Source organism: Balearica regulorum, chromosome 10 (genome assembly GCF_011004875.1).
Source record: "Balearica regulorum gibbericeps isolate bBalReg1 chromosome 10, bBalReg1.pri, whole genome shotgun sequence".
Lineage (NCBI taxonomy): Eukaryota > Metazoa > Chordata > Aves > Gruiformes > Gruidae > Balearica > Balearica regulorum.
Window position 1 is genome coordinate 7,153,871 of NC_046193.1, and position 17,022 is coordinate 7,170,892.

Below are 17,022 nucleotides of genomic sequence, written 5' to 3' on the forward strand. Positions count from 1 at the left end.
GAAACCTCACTGCATCCAGGCATCAGGAAGGAGCTGCTGACAGGACCACAGAGCTCATACATATAATAAAATGTAAGTATCTTCCAATATATAATATAACCCTTCCCAGGCCTCCAGCACCATTCACTCCCGAGCCCCAAAACACTGTACAAACAGTAATTAAAACTTCCCAGCCCCCAGCTTTGCCAGCGGCGCTGAATTCATTTTCCAGTGTGGGAAAATAAGCCTTACATGATTAGGAGAGAGAACGCAATTTCAACAGCAGAAGTTACTGGTGAAACATAAGCTGCAATGTGAACCCTGGTCCTTCACTTCTAACAGGAGGCTCTTCAAGACCAGGATGAGCGGTCAGTCTCTTCTCCATCACATATACTACGCGGATCTGTCCCTGTAATGGCCAACACAAGACTAACCAGGTACATCTCTTTGGTCCCAGTGGCTACAATCCAACTTGCTTTGCAGAATTAAAGTCTGCAGGGAAGTGGGGAGTGCTGGAAGAATAAGGCAGGAGATGCCTGTAACAAGCCCATTGTCCAGTTGCTCCTCCTGAACCATCTCTCTACCTTTATCCAGCACTATCAAGTTCCAAGCTCCTCATGCCACCCTGCTGACCACACAGCTGATTTCCTTCCCCAGAAACACGTTACAGAAACATCCTTCAAGAAGGAAAGGGACACTGGGACATGCTAGAGCTTGCCTGCACATGAGAAACACTGACCCTTCGCTTTCTGGTTTACTGAACACAGTAATGAGAGTCCAACATCAAAACAGTCTGTCCCTCTCCTGGTTCCTGCCTGCTCCACGCTTGCCAGGAACCCTTGGAGAAAAATCATGTGGTGTGGTTGTGGGCACAGCCCTTGTGTTCAGTATGAGCACGTAGGAGCTACTCAACAACATGGGCTGCTTCAGGTGCCAGCGGAGAGACAATAAAAAGGCCTATGGCAGGTTGCATCTGATGACAGCATTTTGCTGGAGCCCTTGGCCAACATCTCTCCCTTCCCAAGGTGAAGGTGCTGGTCACCAGTGCCGACCTGGGCAGCGCCTGGTCCCCTCCCTTCCCCTCTGTCCCACCACTGCCTCGCAGGTTTGCCAGCCAGACCCCTCGGGCCTCTTAGCAGCTTAGTGAATGCTTAAGGACCCTTCGGGAGGAAAAAACTATTTAAATGCAAAATTACATTTCTGTCTCAAGGAAACTGAGTATCTCCCCGCTCTGCCACCACTGTAGAGTCCAGACCCTCGGCCTCCAGTGGGGCTCCTCCAAGGCGGACACTGGGCTGTCTGGAAATTCCAGAGAGGCTGCAGGGTTTGGCGAGAGGTCCCACCGCAGAGGGGAAGGGTCCAGACAACCAGAAAGTGCAGCCTCCCCTCCGCTGTCGGGCCGTTTCCAGCCACAAGGCAGCACCACCTGCGTCCGCTCGCTCCAGGGAGTGCTCTCACAGTCTCCCAGCAGCTGGGGAAGCACTTACGGAACCGGCAGCGCTGCAGGGAGGGTTATTTAATTATTTGTAATGGATTTTCCATACCTGTCAATATTTCCAGCCCTGAATTGAGAGGGACAGAGACTCTGCTGGGAGACAGGCTGGCTTGAAGGGCTTTGGTGAAGCTTGTGGTTTTGCAGTTTAGGTCTGGAGAGGGCTGGAGACTCACTCCGTTTCTCTCGTCATCCCTGCAGGCCGATCCCCAAGGAGTACAGGGATCCGGTTTGGGCTTGCTGCGCTTCGTGTTTGAAAGGGACGGTCTTCTGTGAAGGAAAAGAGAGACCTGCGAATCTGATGCTTTCATTATACTTTCTTTGGGGCTAAATTAGTTGGAAATCAGCGCAAGCACAAGGAAAGCAGCCCGCGGGACTCAGAGCACCTAATTCCTATTAAAGAGCTAGGAAGAGCTGGGAGAGAAATCACAGCACGGCAACAGGGAGCGTTCCCTGCGGACGATGTGATTTCAAATGAATGTCTCCATGGAGGGGGTTTCCTGCTCACCCCACAGGCTTTGGGGAGGCCAGGCAGGTGTAGCAGAGAGGGGACTTCCCTGCACCAGCAGTCCTGCTCCACCACCTTTCTAGGACTGGAAATGCTTGCTTTTCGCTTCAAGCCAAAATGACGTCAAGCTACAAATATCAAAATCCTTCAGGCCAAAGCCATGTTCTTTCTCTGTTCCTGCTCTGGTCCAAAAGGTGATTTCCCAGCTCAAGATGCACTATCAGGGCAATTACTGTAAGAGAGCCATCTGAGATGTTCCCAGCAAGGCCCTGCTGCCTGACACAGCTGTGCCAGTGCAGCCCCACCACTGACTTCAGCTCATTTACAGCAGCAGAGCTTGTGGGCAGAAACTGGGCTGAGCTGGAGCCGGCAGGGCACGAGGTTTCTGGTTTGACAATACCCCCATTTCTGTGACTCGCAAAGGCGCTAGAATCACAACAAAGCTGCAAGGAAATGGGAATGTTACTCCAATAAAGTTGGTTTCATGAGAAATGGTTTCCCAGATGGCAGCAGAAGACAGAGGAGAGCAAGCACACCCTCACCCAAAAACACGTGGCTGAAGGCCACTTCTGCCAGGAGAGAAGGTAACACCGAGCTGAGCAAGAGCATTTGTCTGAACTAACAAAGCAAAGCAAAGGGGGCACGTCTCTGCTTTCACTTACCATCCATCCGTGGCAGCTCTGTCCTCCTCTTGGCACACAGTTCTTATCGCTCAGCTGACATCTTATGGCTGAAAACACTAATCACATCCACCTCCTAAGACGAGACAACAAGGAAAGAGGCTTGGCAGGGGACAAAGGACCTCCCGGCAGCCCCTGCAAAGCCAACCTTGTGGCCTGGGGTCCCCCCCCAACACAAATCCCTGTGGTTCTTGTTTGCTGAGCTGGGACAAAGTGGGCACCGGGGTTTTAGCAGATGTTGGTTAGAAAATAACCGTGAGAAAGGAATAAACCAATTAATTGCTGACCCACTGACAGCCAACACCTCTCCCCCCCCCAATAAACCTGTCTCCACAGCTCAAGCAGATTTAGGGTGACTGCAAAGAGCACAGAGAAGGAAAAAAACCCTTTCCCACTCCAGCTAATATTTCCAGATAATCTGTTTGAGGCAGAACCCTCTGCAAACCAGGAAAGCCTTTAAGAGCCGTTAACACCTTTATTCAGACTTCCTCATCCTCCCCCAGACAAGCTGTGATTAATTATCCAATCCACCCCGATCCCCCTGGGAAATGACGCTTGGTCCGGGCATTCATCCGAGGATTTGCAGGGTCACTCTGCGAGAGCGGCTCCTGCTCTCGCCACTGGCTCCAGATAAGCAGGAAAGGGCTGACAGGGAATAAACTGCTTCCAGCCATGCGTTTACGTCGGCAGGGGTGGTGGATGGTGGGAGGGGAGGCTAATGCGGGGTCTAGGTCTTTCACTGGTGTCGGGCAGCACCAGTTGGACTCTCCCTCAAAGCCCATCTCCGAGAAGTCGTCACTGGAAGTACAGCCCGTTTTGTTCCCACGTGGATTTTTGCAGCCTTCCCTGCGTAGGCTATTGCAGCTCATAAAACTCATCTTGGACGTGTGCTGTCCCACCTGTGCCACCTTTATGCATCAAACCCCGGGCTTTCTTGCATTACAGGGTAACTCTCCCACCCCAAGGCTGCATACAGTCCCTCCTGGTGATGCAAAGAGATGATATGAGCTGCTCCAAGGTCACAGTATCACCAAGCTATTCACCAAACCCAACAGTGGCAAATTCCCTTTGTTACAGATGCCACTAAGCCCATGTTTCTCCACCACAGCCCTTCATCCATGGTGGCTGCAGCCCTCAGGCTGTAAGGATTAACATCTAAATGCCTGCTCTGCCCCAAGCCCCTTTACTATGGCAGGGTGGAGGCATGGGTCTTCTGGGGGGACTATGGTAGCGTCACACACGTATTTTATGACTTTTCTCACTATGCAAAGGCCCTACAAATCCCACATCTTCAGGGGAGACCTATGTCTCCCCATCACACCCACAAGACCTACCCACACACAGGCTGGGAGGGTGTGAGTGAGGGGTGCACTGTGGGGCTGGCATGTCCACTTTGTGCAGCTCTGAAGAACCTGTAATTAATGAGTCAACTGCCATGGCAGCCTTCCTTTCAGGTCTTGAGCTGAGGTTCCACGGTTTCATGACACTAGGAGGAGCTCCCTTCCATTAAACCTTCCCCCTTTGCCACCCAGGGCTGTCCAAGAACGCACCCCTGTGCATCGCGTGTTTTTTGCTGGTCTATTTACATCTGCCAAGGGCAAAACCTCAGAGACATCCTGGTCTGCCACCACAAAGCAGTATCTGCAATCACCATTTTCTACCAGCCACCTCTAGAAACCTTCAGCCAGGAAATAAAAGCAGAGAGCAGTAGCAGCTCAAGGGTCCTGACAGGTTTTGCAAATGAAAACAATCTTCCTCTCCTCATCCTCTTCTCCTTATACCTGGGACAACATGCGTAGGGCAATTTTCAAACAAAATGACTTTAGATTCATCATCTCATGTGCTCTTTGAAAAAGTGCCAAAGAAAGAATGAGGAGAAAGAGAGAACATGTATACGAGGTGGGTGCCAGCCCCTCAGGACACTTCACAGCCCCGGGTGTTGGTTAGCATCACACCTACACACTCTGCTTCATGGGCTGGGCTTGGTTTCAATACTCTATTTTTAGCTGCGCTTTCAAGAAAGGGGAAAAAACCATCTCTGAACCTCTGCAGCTTCCTGAAGCCCTTGAGAAAAAGAAAGCTGAGGAACAAACAGGCACTTGGGAGAGATACAGCCCTCCTTCCCTGCTGAAGGCTCCGGCCAGCCCAAGAGATGTCTCTGCCTGTCTTCTAGTCCATGTCCAGGAACAACAGTCATTGAATTGGCTTGACCAGATGCTGGGGAAGTTCATGGGAGCACAAAACACCCATGGCACGCAGATCTGCTCTGCCAGGTCTTCTCCAGGTCAGGGGCCAATTGGGACACTCAGGTCCCTTCTCCAGGAAAGAAACCTCCATTGCAGAAGGTTCCTGGCTTCACCAACAATGCCTGCTGTTGTTGACTAACTGCCCAGTGGAGTCAATATAGTAAGAAAATAATGACCGGGGAATCACTGTGGGGTTTTTGTCTTTGGCATGAGTTGCAAGCATGCAGAAATTGAAAGAAAAAAGAAAACCACCCCAAAAACAAACCACCAACAGCAAACTTTGGGGATTTCTCCATGCAGAGTGAGGGACCATCAATGTACCAGGCTGGGTCTCAACTCAGAAGAGAAGGTTCTGACCAAGCCCAGGACCTCCCTGCAGGAGCTGCTTTGTAGATATGATTTCTGGTGCAGGACAAGGGTTCACGTTGGCTGTTCATCCCCATCTAGACTGACACATCTGAGATCTGAAAGCTGGTACAACTTTGGCCCCGAAGACGCTTGGGCAGCTCTCCTAACTGACTGCTCGTGATCCATTTCTTACCTGGCAATACCTTCACATCTCCAAGAGCCTGCAAGCAGCCACAAGTGCCTGCATTGTTGCCCGTCTCCACTGAGGGCTGTGATGAAGACCTGTACTCTGACAGGCTCCAGTATGGAACAGGGCCATGCTCCGGCTCTGCCTGGGGCGCAGGCACAGGCGTTACTCCTTCTGCATGTTACTCCTCTTGCAGCCGTCCCGCTGGTGATGTGCAAAGCCCAGCCCAGCTATTTCAGCAGAGACAGCATTTTTCAAATGAGTCTATCCACTATTTGGATAGGAGATGTGAGGAAAAACCAGGTACTGCAGGAAGTGGTTTGGGTGATTTAGTAGGTGGCATCTTCCCTCCAAGTTAGCAGCACACTGAAACTCCTCGGCAGGGAGCTCCGGGCTCTGTGCCGCTGCAGGTGTTGCTATTTTAATGACATGCCAAGCTTACTGCTTGTGGTCACCCAAGATCCCGCTTCCTGCAAGTGCGGAGGTGTTTGCTCCAGTGTCCTAAGCAGGCTCCAGTCTTCAGCAATTATGCTTTGCTGAGCCAAGGACTGCAGGAATTTCCCCTGGATGCATTATTCTTCACTCTCTTTTCCCACTATGACTACTGAGCAGTTTTCCCAGGTGCCAAAAACCAGCATATCAAATACAGGTGCCAAAAACCAGCATATCAAATACAAATGTTTCCCATTGCCTTGAAAGATCTTTTCTTGTTTTGTCCCATGCTCCCTCTCTAAGGTCCACCAACCTTAGTGCCTACTTCACCTTCCTTGTGTAATTTCTCTGCTCAGCTGTTGGTTTTGCTCTCCTCCAGCCCGCAGTGGGTTGTGCAGGTCACGGCCATCCATAGCTTTGGCTGAATTAGTGCATCACGCCAGACCCCATCTGCCCTGCTCTCCATCACCACCCAGGAAGGTACCAAGTGCACCTTGGTCCTTGACAGGAGATCCTGGCTGCTACCAGAAAAGAAATAATCGATTATGAGACTAACATTAATGAAATATGAGATTGTGACTTGGGACAGACTAAAGCCATAGAAAGCATTTTAAATAATTCACCATCCTGAAAGTAAAGCATATTAGTGGGAAAGATGTTCAGGTCCTTTCACAGTGGCATTAACTTCTGTGCAACCAGAGCTGATGCTGTGAGCTGACAGCAAAATGGGACTACTGCTCAATAGGCAATCCCAGCATTTCAAAATGTATTTGCAAATCAATGTTTCCCCCCCACCCCTCCCCCAAAAATTATTTGCAAACATTAAAATATTTTGTTTTGGTAATCTCTCATACAAGAAAATGAAATCCAAAATTAAACAAAAACACAAAACGCTGAAACAAATTGCAAAACCCAGAGACACATGCTGGCAAAACATTCAGCCAAATCATTGCCTTCTGCAAAAATGCTTCTATTTTAGCAAACTCACGTTTTTTCGGGGGCAGACTGATCCACTAGAGACTTCTGAACCCACAGCAAGTGGCAATGAAGGCTGAAGAGAGACACTGTGTGGGAGGCACCATTTAAAATGTCGCCGTTTTGTTTTCACTTGAAACCACTCCAAGGGCTGCAGGGAAGATGTTCAAGAGAAAGAATTGTGCTTTGGCTGTCTGGGAAAGTAGCTGCCAGTACCTGGGCAGAGCGTGGGGTTACCCAGAAACCCCCTGCTCGTTCGCAAACGCCGCTGGAAGGGTGAACATCACCTGGGCGTTTATTTTAAATTTATCTCAGCAATTAAATGCAATTATGTTCACATGGCAGATATATTGGTATTGGTTAAGCTAAGCTTAGCCCAAGAGGTTGTTGAGGATGTTGTGCTGGTGGTGCACACTTCAACTGCCCGCAGTGCTGGGGCAGCAGCAGGAAGGGACTGCCACTGCCAGGCAAGGGACATCTTCATTATCTTCATTATTCATACCTTCGCTATGGAGGAAGCTCTTCATAGGGGAAAAGTTTTTCTTTGGGGCTGGTGGACAGGAGTGAATGAACAATGCAGAAATGGCACAGGTTTGCTAGCTCTGACCCTACACAACTCACACGCAGGTACACTGGAGGGCTAGATTACAGTCATGGGTCTGCCCCAGCGGTGTCTTCTCTGGGATGGTAGAACCTTTCCAGCCTTCTTTGGAGACCACGTGCACTTCTGGGCATCTACAGACACCAGTGCAACAACAGCCTTATGCAAAATTCAGACTCTGTTCCTTCGCTTGCTGCTGAAATCCCAGTGGGAAACTCCTCTGAGATGTGACAACTCTCGTGGGACAACACTCCCGGCTACTCCCAGGAGGCCAGGAGGTCCTGCTACTCACAAGGATGCTCTAGCCAAGCAGAGAGAGGAAACACCTATGAAAGAAACACCTTTTGTGACCTTAAAAGGTCACTTATGTTACCTGTCGTGCAATATGCTCAGAACCAACCACAGGTGATTAAACGGTCGGGAGTTGTTAGGTCACACGTTGTATAATTTTCCGCGTACCCAGCAACACAATTAGTTATGATTCATAAATTCCAGCCATGTTATGATTCCCAAACAGATGTGGTATACTGAAAACTCTCTTCTTTGTCTTTCACAACAGAAAACCATGAGGAACTGACACAGGCAGCAAGTGAGACCCTCCTCAGGTGGATACCCATCTCTGGGAGCAGCAGCGAGAAAGTGGGGTCCTGCCTCCTTAATTTTGAGGACACAACAGGGTTCCCCACACCCTTCTTCACCAAGACTCTGAGATGCGTGAGCCACTGCTCATGCTGGGAAGCAGCTGGGGACAGAGCAGTGACACTTGGAGGTGAGGGGAGGCAGCCTAGGAGGGGGCACATTGGAAGGAGACATTATCAGCTGGTGAGGGAGGGAGAAATGGCAAAGGAGAACCGAGGTCCGTTCTCTCTACCTCCATGGCAGCCAGCTCTGGGCTAGGGGCAAGTCACAACAAGAGAGCTCGATTAGAGAGCTTGATTGGCAAAGTGGATGCAATTAAAACCTTGGATCCTTAGGGCTGGTTTTAGTGGCTGCGTTAAACTGAATCAACTCCTGCCTCACTGTGTGCTGTTGAGGAGCTGTTTCTGCTCCTCTGCTTTCTTTGAAATGCTCTTGCTGCAGCTCTTCAAGCCAAGGCAGAATCCAGCTGAGCTGCTGGGGATGAGCAGGAGCAGTATGTGTCTCCCTGAGCATCAAAATGGGAGCACAGAACTGGCCTGAGAAAAGAAGAGTTGGGCTAATCCAGGGAAGGAAAATCCTTGAAAGAGTATCAAACGCAAAGACAAAAATGATGCCTAAGGACGATCCTGAGTGCAAACTCATGCAGGTGGGCAGCACATACGCTGAAGAAGACCACCTGAAGGAGCTCCTGTGTTGTCTTTTTCCAGAGGCCACTTTGCAAGAGAAGGAATAGGGCTAAGTAGACCCCGGATCTGATCCCAACTCATCTTAGGTAAGATGAATAGCTGCTGGTGGATGTGGCTGGATCTCTGGAGAGTGCTGCAGCCAACCCTCAGCACTACTGCCAGGTGAGAAACATCAGCTTTGCCCCAAGAAGCAGTACGAGGTCTTCCGTAGGAAGACCAGAAAACTCTGGGGTCAGAAGAAGCCACTGCTTCCCAAAGCTCACCTGCCAGTGACCCGTGCAGCCCTCAGGCCAGATCCAACTGACCCAAAAGAGAAGCACCAGCAAAGCTGCGGAGATGGTGGCTCCATGCCCATCCATCCTGATGTCATTAAAATTTTGCTTTTGAGATGCACCAGTGTCACCAAGTCCACAGGTATAAAATCCTGTTAAATATTTCATTTTCATCAATTGCTTTTGTTAAGTGCCTGTTGAGGAATTCATGGGAACGTTTTCTTCTTGACACAGAGATACTTTCAATTATGAAAGATGGCTAAAAATAAAAGGAAATTATACTGTTCAGACATCTCTGGAGGTGTAGACAGGAGGGAGAACCGTCAAGAAGAGCTAGGGAAGAGATTTTGGTTAGATTTAAAGAAAGGCTACTTATTTTTACCAACAGATAACGTCAGGAAGAAGCCTGACTTGAGTATCTGGAATCTCATTCACCTTCTCTATTAATAATTTGGCCTCAACTATTTAGGGTTTGAGCCAAAGAACCAGACTTAAGAGTCATGACAATCTCTTCCTCTGACTGCAGGTGGTTGGATCACCCTCCTAAACCTGTCATTTGTACATGTATTTTTTTTAATGCACATTTTCCTTTTTTATTTTTTTTTTAAACACAGGACCTCAGCCTGTGACACTAAGAAGACTCTTTTGGCCTTTTTTTTTTTTTTTTTTTTATGCAAGAGGCTTGGGCTGCTAGCCTAGGGCTTATTATGCACTAAGTCTACAGGATGTCCTGATGTTGATATTACCTTTACATTTGGAGCAGAAATGACCTGGGTGAGAGCAGGGCTTGGACCATCAGTCCCTTATGGGTCAACCCTCTGAGATAAGAGACTTAGTCCTCTGACAGCCTCAACAGGTTGCTTAGCTTCTCCTAGAGACTATCGTCAGAGGGACATGGCTGAGCTGCAGTAACCATCTCTGCACATTTTTAGCCCTTTGCAACATTTCCAAGCTTAAATCTCTTTTACTGGTTACCACTAAAAGTAATAAAAGGTAATATCTTGGGCTCGGAGAGTGCTCTCCCCCAGCTCCCCAAGCTAACGCAGTGGGGTGGAATTGCTGTCTGGCAGTCCTCTCTCAAGATGAGTGCCCAGGAAGCCCACTCCTCTAATTTCTAGGTGATATAAGCTGGGTAAAATGGTTTCCCAGGTTCTGCAGAAAATTGAAGTCTTTCTTACAGGGCATTTTGCAGGACCACTCACTGACCTGGCCAGAAGCCAAGTCACACCATCATTTGATGGACAGCCAGCCTGCCCATCATTCTCATCCTCTACTCAGAGTCAATTTTCAAGTCCTGGGATTTTTAAAAATATGCTCAGTCCACCGAGGCCACAGTGAAGCTTGGGACGGCCTATTTCCCAGGCACCAATAGGTGTCCTATTAAACTGTCTTAATCTCAATCCACAAGTTTTACCCTTTTCTTTTCAATTCTCTACCCCATCCCACTGGGAGGGGGAAGATGAGTTAACAGCTGTGTGGTTGTTTTAGCTGCCTGCTGGGTTAAACCACAACAGAAATAAACCTCACTTCTGGAGAAGCCCAACCTTTCCCAAGCACTGACCCTAAAATGAGTTCCCACCAGATCTCAGAGCTACATTATGTTTCAAGTGCTAATCTACTCCTTTGCCAATGCCTGTTTATCAGCAGTGATATAAAAAGGAAAATGTTAAAATAAAACACTTACGTCTGTTATCATCTCAGGGACAAGGAAAAAGTGAGTGCCACAGAAGACAAAGGCAAGTCCTGTGATGATGCACTTCTTGAACTGCTCCAGCATTGCTCTGATCAAGGCAGCACAACTACCTGAACAACACAGAGAGGAGAAGACATCACATAAAAGTATCAACTTTGGTGCAGCAAGGAATGCCCTGTAACACCAAAGAAAGGTTTAATTACACGGCGCATTGTAACTGACTGATGGGGGTAATTGTGTGTCCCTGTGCTGTCTGACTGCTGACATTTTCTCCACCCCCAATGTGCACAGCATAGACTTTGGGGCTCTGGGTTAACATTTGAATCTCCAGTTCCATGTGAGATGCAAATTCTGCAACAATTTATTTTCAAGTGCTCTGAAGGCTCCAAGGCTGCTGTATGGACTGATGATGTGGGCTTGCCTCTAAGTGAACCATATAAATTTGCCTCCAGAAAACCGGTTGACTCATTCCCCTTCCAAAGGACCATATATTCTCTTGACACATCCTTGGTTTTGTTCAAGCCACATCTTCCAGCAGCACCACAACTCACACGGTGGAGGCTCTTTGCTGAAGACAACATCAGGTTTGAAACAACATCAGCGCACCCATATCTGAACCTGTTCAGCTTCTCTAAATAAAAAAAGAACCCTACAGTTTTGAGTTTTTTAATAGCAGTTTCATCTGCTGAGAACGAGACTCATGCCATGTCTGAGAATACGCCTAGACCCATCTGAACAAACACAGAATTGAGCAGCGGTCACCTTTCTGGATGGTCTTCAGTGGACAAACTGTATTGCCCACAGCCATGAAGAACATCAGCATATTGAGAGACCCATGATGTAAAGGGACAGGGATGTGTCCATTTGCTTAATGACAGCTCAAATCAGCTCAAGCCCTTATGCAGCTCGGCTTTAGAGCACATAGTAAGTGGCCTTAAATGAGCTATTGCTTTCAAAGCAAACCAACTTCCTCCAAGGAAGCGCTACACAGATACCAATTTGCCACTGTCCAAACAAAATACAACCTCCCAGAAGTCAATGTCCATGGGAAAGTTCAGATACATGTTTGCGTCATCCCTTTAATTAAACAATGCATGCTCAGTACAAGCTTCTATCCTTAATAAAAATCAGCGTTACTAACAAAAATGAAGATAAGACATCAAATTGATAGGGGATGAAGTTAAATGAGTCTCCCAGACTGTGGGATGTCACTGCTGAGTGTCACCAATCCAGTGCCATCAATCCAGGATATACAACAATAAAAGGTGACACACAGAGTCCTTACCAACCTGCTCTATCACTTGGGCTGTGCTGGGAACCAGTCTTGCTCTGCCACCCTCCACAATACTGAACTGCAACCTAATTTAATGTATATATAGCATACTGAGTGCTTCTGATCTGCTCTGGCCTTGAGTAGAATGTTTATCTTGCACACCATACAAGTGACCAGTGAAAAGTGGAAAATACGACACTGAAGCTGTAGAAGATCCATGTGTTTGTTATCTCTGTTTCTTCTCCACTGCAAACCAAAGTCACAAGAAGAATTTTAAAATTATCACATAAGGGCACAGTCTCGTTCTGTAGATGGGAGCTGAAAGTCTCTAGACCTTTTTTCCCCTCCAGAGCACCTGTTTACATACACGCCTTTAGCAAAGCGCTCTGCTCTAATTGGATTGGGCTGTATTCTCTGAGCCATATGCACTAATTTTAAATGATCACAGGCTTAATTAGCCACACTCTTCCCTGCATTTTAAGCAGCCATTTTAAGTTAAAAATACTGCATGTGTTTGGTGTTTTTGGAGAATATTCCTATTAACCCAAATGGGAAAGCATCCTCAGCACAGAGCATTTTTCTGCAAAATTACCACTAAGCAGTGAAATGGTCTGGCCGGTCCCTGGTACAACCACTTCTATTAGCAGATGTATGGAGCCCTGGGAGTTTAAGGGGTTATTGCACACACTTTGGCCCCACAGAGTTAGTGTGAACAGCCTCCTTGCACTTTCGCTTGTTCTCAGTTTTCCTTTGGAAAACAGCAGATAATTAGGTGCTTTCCTTCTAAAACCAGCTGATAATTTATTGGGGGGGGGGAGAGGGAGAGAAATGTTCTTTGCTAGCCAGCAGTCTTCACCTGCTCACCATCACATTTGTAATGGACCGCAGAGGAAGACTGTGGAGTGATTTTTGAGGTAGGCATCTTCTCATTGCACATAAACAGCTTTTTATCAGGACTATTCCCTGCACAAGAGGTTTGCTTATGAGGGCTTCCTTCTCTCGTGAGTGACAGTGGAAGTGCAGTATCATGTTGCCCTGGGAGGCAAGAGAAAATAGGAACCGTAATGAAGCTGGATAGCAAGGGAGAGATGTTCTGTAGGAACTGCGCTGTAGCTGGGCTCGTGATCAACAGTGACCTTCAGAGAAGAAGAGGGAAGAATTCAGACCTCCTGTGAAGGGAGGATTATTTCCCATTACTCTTTTTTTATTTCAAACTTGTCATCTCTCTGCCAGATCTAAAGAATAACACTCAAATGAACATGCTTCATCTGTAGTCTTGCCTGGCAAGTCACAAAATGACGGGCACAAAGTACAATTACAAAGTAATCGTGCAAAAAGCCTCTGCCATGGGAAATAACCCAGCATGGCACAAGATCACTTTGGGAGTTCTGCACGCCGTAAGCGTGGCTTTCCTGCGTGCAATAAGCTGGCAAAGCTGCAGCTATTTGATATATGCATGCTCAATTTAGCTCCTGCACAACCAGCAGCAGTATGTGGAGTTGCTCTGGAAATCGTTCCCTGGATGTCCTGTAGCCTCTAGACCATCTCTTTGCTTTGGATTGCAAACCGTGAACAGTCAGCCCTGCCTGAGAAGGGAAGGGATGGGGCTGGCTTCTCAGAGCATGCTGGATTGGGGTTTTCCTCCCAAAGGAACCAAAATCCCCTTATAACTTGTTCACTTGGTGTTGGTCTTGAATAAATATTTTAGACGTTGGGGAAGGTCTCTAGAAATACTGAAGATGGTCCTAGACATGAGAATTGTGCGTGTCACATCTAAATGAGACGTGAAAGACTGTTTCCCATAACTGATGGGCCTTTTTCCATGTAGCAAACATGGTGTCCATCTCCCTACTTTACTGATGTCAGCTTCTGGCTGGAAGAACTCATTTAACTGAGAACACAGCGCTGCATTCACAGACGTGCTGAGGGCACTGGCTTATGTGCTCAGCTTGCTGCCATGTTTTATCTAGGCAGCAGCTGGGACGTGCTTAATTCAGGAACGCTGCTGGATTTCAGTTGGTCCTCAAAGGACCAATAATGCCACCGCTTCAAGGCTAGAGCTAACAAATGGCACGTACTGGGGTACCACAGAGACTGACTGGCTGCTGGGAGAGGCTCTTCGCTCAAAAGACTCTAAGGAGAAAGAGTTGTGTCTGTGTGCCACCAGTTACATTGAAGGTAGATAACTGTTACAGCAGGATTCCCAACTTCTCCCTTTGCTTTACCCTCTTTGTCTTTCCATTCCCTGTGTTTTCCAACAAGATAAGGCAACTTTAATATTACCAATAATATTTTTACCAGCCCTGCAAAGCTCTGTGCAACCTAAGCACCTATTTGGAGTTAAAAATGTCTTCAGATGCACTTTGGGATGGAGGAGATGGTGGAGCATGCCCTCCCATCAGGAGTCATGTGGGAAGGGAATGGTGCAAAAATTGCCTGGTTCAAGCAAGTCCTTTGCAGGGTCTGTGCTCATATAGGCAGGAGAAGGTTTGCTGAACTAGCTGGAGAGGCAGCCCAATGGTGGCTTAGCTCTTGCAGAGATGTATCTGTATTCTGCGACAGACACAGGGGCTCATCGCCAACAAAGGACCTCTTGTACTAAGGACAAGGAAAAAACATGTATGGTGGAAATGGAAGGATAAGGAAGAGGCACCAGAACATGACAGTATGCTCCAGATTCATCGTATGCCAGCTAAGGAACTCCAGCTCCCCAAGTCCTTGGAAAAAACCAGATCTAGAAAGGATGCAGTAAGATTGCACAGCATGTAGTAAAGCATGTGTTTCATTCAGTGCTGAACCGAGCAGAGCACACAGGGTTCCTGGTCGGTGGTGGTGCTCTGGGGCAAGAGCAGCCTTCGCCTTCAGAGACGTCCACCCTCAGCGTCTCCTCAGCAGAGGAAGCCCAGCTCAAGTGCCAAAGCTGAGCCCAGGGTGCCTGCAGGAGGGTTAGTGCCTTCAAGCTGGAGACAGTGATGAGAGGAGCCCAGCGCTTACTCCTGTTTCACTCCCTGGTCTGGAGGAGCGAAGTGCCCTGAGTTGATGCTGACTGGTGAGCAAAGACTGGAGTTAAAACCTTGGCCTGAGCAGGGAAAAAAGTCTTTTTTTCATGAACCAGACTCCAAGGAGCATCCCTTAGAAGAATGCAGCCAGTAAGATGAAATTGCCATTCATGCTTATTAGAGATGTTCAATGAATTAGGAATTCAATTAAGAAAATGTTCCACTGCAGGAAGCTCAAAAATTAAGATTATCATTATTGTAGAGGAAGGAAACATTTTTAATGTATTAATTTTTTAAAATGACATCACTACAGACAATACACTTATTCTTGCAGCATCTAGGCCAGTAAGGACACCAGTTTTCCTCAGCAATGGGGAACAATGGCAAGAAGGTTACAGAGAAGTAGATGATACAAAGGAGGTTTTCTGTGTGACGCAGAGCTCTGGAGGATGCCGGGCTGGATAACGGGCCCTGAACTGTTGTCTGGAAGAGATGGCCACACCAGATTCCTGGATTGGACATTTAGTATGCACCTGTAGCCAGCTCTGTGTCTTTTCACGTCAAGAGCCTGACGTAGTTGGAGGAAACATCAGTGGCCATCATTGGCTCAAACAGGGCTGTGAACTCAAAAAAAAAAAAAAAAAGGTGTTTCTGGGAACCTCCCTCATATCCCCATACCAGGGCAGGGATTTACTGCCTACACGTCTTTTTGTAGTGTGTTTATATAGCACCAGCACCTGATCCAGGGAGCGCGTAGGGGGGTCCCTGCTGCTGCCTTCGTACCTATGAAATAAAGCAATGATTCAGTTCAAAGCAAAAGGTGTTCCCAAGCATCTCCCCAAAATAAGTCTGGATGGGGGAAGTGGGTTGGTTTTTTTGTTGTTTGGTTTTTTTTTTTCCCCCAAGGAAAAGATATCACATGGAAAATCAGAAATAGAATAAATTGCAGGGGAAGGAGAGGAGGAGGAAATCACTCACAGGCCTTTTGCGTTTCTTGTTCCCCTTCCAAATCTTGTGCATGCCACTGTTTTAATTAATAACTCTGTCACCCCTCCTAGAGTTCAAACAAAGGAGTATAAGGAGAATGTATTCCAGGCACGCAGGTACCTCGGGAAATGAAGTGATGGCTTTAATGTTTCGAGGCCTCATTATGAGGCTCCTGCTCTTACTCAAAAGTTGTTCTCTGCTAAGAATTATCTGAACCACTACCTCAGGAAGTCAGTTTGAAGCTGGGCTCAAATAATACTTAAAATGAAAAAAAAAATCAAATACATTGTTTGGAGGTTAATTAAAATAAATGCACGCACACAAACACAACCTCCAGTGACAACATTTCTCTGCAAGGCTGCTTTGTCACTTATTTCTTCCACTTGACACGCCCGCGTGCAACCACTGTCATTCTGCCCCAGCACGAAGGTTGGGAGAGTCCTGCCCCAGGCCAGCCCCAAGAGGAAGAGACAAGTATCAATACCTGCTTTGGAACCCACAGCTTGCTGAGCATCAGTGATGCTCTGCACACAGCAGCAGCACTCAGAGCACCGCGCAGGCAGCACGTTGTCCCCCAGTGATGGCTGCCTGCTTGGCACATTCCCCATTGACTTCATTTTGGAGCAAGGAGGACCACAACTGTGTCCTGCTCTGTCCAGGAGCCCCAGGAGTGGCAGCTCTGCTCAATCTCCACCGCGTGTGATTTGGGTTTGCTGCAGAGCACTGGGCCCGTTTCCCTTTCTCTCTGCAGTTAGGTACCTGCCAAACTCGTGCTGCACATCTCAACGAACTTCCTACCTCCATCCAGTAAGAACATCCTCCTTTTACAGGCTGGCAAAAAGTACCCCCCAAGACCACATGGAAACAAGAGACAATCTCTGGAGGCCCCGCTGACCTCTATTTTTTGAGCAACTCTTTCCCCTTTGGGCAAGACAAAGAGTAACTAGAACTATCTGCAAATAACTTCTGTGGAGGTAGCAAGTGCCTCGTAGGAAGTTGCTAGTGTGATACATTCAGGCTGTCAC

At 47.8% G+C, this 17,022-nt stretch overlaps 1 protein-coding gene across 1 annotated transcript in view; it reads right to left on the reverse strand.

The window, feature by feature from the left end:
- LOC142603124 (uncharacterized) overlaps nucleotides 1-17,022 on the reverse strand; it is a 342,240-nt gene that overhangs the window by 31,470 nt on the left and 293,748 nt on the right. The window contains exons 13-17 of the mRNA XM_075761903.1: nucleotides 10,730-10,848; nucleotides 6,861-7,774; nucleotides 6,186-6,393; nucleotides 2,642-2,735; nucleotides 1,524-1,741 (exon numbers count right to left, since the gene is read on the reverse strand). The gene's annotated coding sequence lies outside the window, so the exon portion shown is untranslated. The remainder of the gene's footprint in view (nucleotides 1-1,523; nucleotides 1,742-2,641; nucleotides 2,736-6,185; nucleotides 6,394-6,860; nucleotides 7,775-10,729; nucleotides 10,849-17,022) is intronic.